This window comes from Equus caballus, chromosome 12 (genome assembly GCF_041296265.1).
Source record: "Equus caballus isolate H_3958 breed thoroughbred chromosome 12, TB-T2T, whole genome shotgun sequence".
NCBI lineage: Eukaryota > Metazoa > Chordata > Mammalia > Perissodactyla > Equidae > Equus > Equus caballus.
This window is the reverse complement of record NC_091695.1, coordinates 29,796,874-29,800,428: the sequence shown is the minus strand read 5'-3', so window position 1 is coordinate 29,800,428 and position 3,555 is coordinate 29,796,874. Positions and strand designations below refer to the sequence as shown.

Sequence of the window (3,555 nt, the reverse complement as noted above, 5' to 3'; positions counted from 1 at the left end):
TTTTTCTCTCTTTCCATTTCTCTTTTTTCTGTGTCCCTCCCTCTCACACCCTCTGCCTTTGGGATGAAATTATAAAAGTATTCATTTTAAAATTACTCTTAATTTTCACATCTTTAATTTTATACATGATTTTGTTTTATTGTAATCAAAACATAAATAAATACCTAGTTAAAAATAAATAAAAGACGTTTTAAGAATTGTAGAGGAAAGACCTAGGTCTTCTCATTTATCTACATATAATATCAATCAGAACTTCTAATCTCGAAACACTGTTTTACCTGCCTAGGTCTAATCATGGAAAAACACCTTTTAAACTGAATTCAATGTTGCTGACACTGCATTAGGCAGATCACTTGGTGGTGGCAGCTAAACATAATGGCATTAAGACATGAGAAGCCAAGTTTTCACTTCTTCTCTCTACCTAGCTTTCTTGTAACCTATAAAAGGTCACTTGCATATTTTTACTTATGGAGGAAATAATATTTGCTCAAATATTATTCTTACTGAGATAAATATGTTGCCTTCTTTACTACCCTCATCAAGGCCTCTTTGATCTCCTTGTTCCTCAGACTATAGATAAAAGGGTTTAACATTGGGATGAGGATAACATAGAACACTGACAGAACCTTGTTCTGCTTTTTGGAGTGGCTAGAGCTAGGATGCAGGTACACAGAGAAGCCCATGCCATAGAAGATTGTCACAACAGCCAGGTGGGAGGCACAGGCATTGAAGGCCTTGGCACTACCTTTTATGGAGGATATTTTCAGGATGGAAGTTGCAATAAAACCATAGGATAAGAGGATGACAAGGAAGGAACTGAATCCAACAAAAATAGATTCCAGAAAAAGAATCATTTGGCTCATAAAGGGATTGGAGCAAGACAAGGAAATAATCTGGGTTATGTCACAGAAGAAATTTGGAATGATATTGTGCCCACAAAAGTAGAGATGAAAGCAAGAAACTGTTTGAATTAAGCTACCAAGGAAACCACTCCCATAGGCTCCAGCAACCATTTTCTGACAGAAGTCAGGATCCATGATGGCTGAGTACTGCAGAGGCCTACCAATAGCAACATATCTGTCATAGGCCATTACGGCCAACAGGCAGCACTCAGCCTGAGCCATCCAGGACCCAACAAAATACTAGGTGGCACAAACAATGAACGAAATTGTTTTTTCATCTTTTAGGAAGTCTGAAAGCATCCTTGGGCTGATGGAAGAAGAATAGCAGATGTCTATAAATGACAGGAAACTGAGAAAAAAGTACATAGGTGTGTGCAGGTGGGAGTCCATCCTGATAAGGAGGATGAGACCAAGGTTCCAGATTATGGTCAGAAGGTAGATCCCTAGGAAGATTGGAAAGAGGATAAGTTGCAGCTCTTTTTCATCTGACAGTCCCAGGAGAACAAACATGGCCACAGAAGTATGATTTCTATCCTCTTTCATGGACCTGCTCAGTACTATCTGCTGAGAAAAAGATGAGAGAAGGAAATGTTTTCATCCTCAAAAAACAAAAGAAGACACTATTTTTTTCCAGTGATGCTACTGACTGTGTATACATCTTCAATCATGAATGTCAAGTTAATCTGTGTTTCATGTATAATCATGAAACTTAACTAAAAACTTCTCTTAGTTAAATATTGTCATTCTCTTTGGGGACAAAAGACAGTAAACAGGCACCATTAGTACATTATCTACTAAAATGTCTTGATTTCATGTTTTTCTGTTCCAGATTTTAAAAATATAGGAGGGGTCAGCCCGGTGGTGCAGCGGTTAAGTTCGCACATTCAGCTTCAGCGGCCCAGGGTTCGCCAGTTCAGATCCCAGGTGTGGACACGGCAGCGTTTGGCAAAAGCCATGCTGTGGTAGGCGTCCCACGTATAAAGTGGAGGAAGATAGGCATGGATGTTAGCTCAGGGCCAGTCTTCCTCAGCAAAAAAAGGAGGATTGGCAGTAGTTAGCTCAGGGCTAATCTTCCTCAAAAAAAATAGGAGACTTAGACATATAGTAAACCAGAAAAACACTGTCATCTCTCTATATGGTGAAACAGAACGATTCTGCCAAGGCATGGCTCTGACATTTATTCGGTGATTGAAGAAGCCACTGAATCCTGTGAGCCTCATATGTCAAATAAGGATGATGAAATACATGCTCTTTAAAATCTCCTTGAGAACTAATGTTCAATTAATCTGTAATCAGGGAGTGTGGACATTTCTATAGCTGTCTTTCTGCATTCCTACAGCCTTGAAAGATATAAGAATAATGCAATGGGATGGTGGGACGAGTCACACACCAAGAAGCAGCTTGGAAATGGATGTGACTTACTCTTATTAACGATGCTAAGAAAGATACTGAGAAATTAGGTAAGAAAGATTGAAAGAGCCATTATGCTTCTTTCCTCAGAGGCGTATTTTTTCTTTCCTCAGTATAGAAATACTTATGAGTTAAATTACCTAGGACAGTGATTTCTGATCTTCTTTGAGTCAGAGATACTTTTGAAACTCTTTTGGAAATTCTGGACCATCTACCAAGCAAACTGCAGCTACTTACCGCCTTTGCACATGGTTTTGTTAGATTCTCAGTCACCCTCCATTCTATTCATGGTTCCTAGGTTAAAGACTTCTACAAAATAAACTGACTTTAACTCATGTAAAGGTTAGGATGCTTAGGCAGTGGATATGGGGATTAGGAAACTGAGGCAGGATTTCTGGAAGTTCTTCCTCCTTTTCTCTTTGGAGCCAGTCCAGGGAAAGTAAGCACTAAGTCCTCAGGCCAAATGGTAAATAACCAAAATAATGTTTTTGCCTTAGGTACTGAATGCCCTCTTCAAGATGCTGTAGTTGTCATCTCTCCAGATGGTCATAGAACAACTACCAACACAAACACATTTTTATTTAGATGAACTCAAACTAGAAAGAAAATAATAGAAAGCTGTGAAAGGTAGAAAATAGATGCCAAATACAGCCTAAGAGTTGTATATGGTTAAAAGTAGAAGTCTTGGAGATTTCCCTGGAAGTAGGCTGTGACATGAATGGAATAAACTGCGTTTGTGAACTACAAATATTTGTCAGTATTAGCTACCCAGAGTGTCTTTCTTTTCCCCAACTATTTCTCAGCCTCCTAATTCCAAAAATGAATGAAAAGAGAAAATACCCACAGAAGCATAAGACTATAGCCTGAGAAGTAAGGTGGACAGTTTCATTCCCCAAAATCAGAATAATCATTGCTTCATAGTCCCTTGAACATGTTTTGAAAACAGTTGATTTATGCACTGTTTTGAAAATAATTCTGAAGGAATGAGGTTATTAATTAGAGAAGAAATTTAAGATTAGTAGTCAATACGGAAGGAGAAATGGTAACAGACAGATATGTGTAATTCATCCCAGACTTAGATGTGGTTACGTCCACAGTAAGACTGAATGGGGAGAGAATTTTGCGAGAACAGAGGAGACAATCACATTCTTCATTATCGTTACCATCATCATCATGACCAATAATCATGACAACAAAAAGATTTATTGAGCAACTGCAATATATACTGTTCTTCTTGCAATCA

The 3,555-nt window shown here is 38.3% G+C and overlaps 1 pseudogene; it reads right to left on the bottom strand.

Moving 5' to 3' along the window:
* Positions 1 to 500: 500 nt before the first annotated feature.
* Positions 501 to 1,445, bottom strand: LOC138916836 (olfactory receptor 5AN6-like; annotated as a pseudogene).
* Positions 1,446 to 3,555: the final 2,110 nt, after the last annotated feature.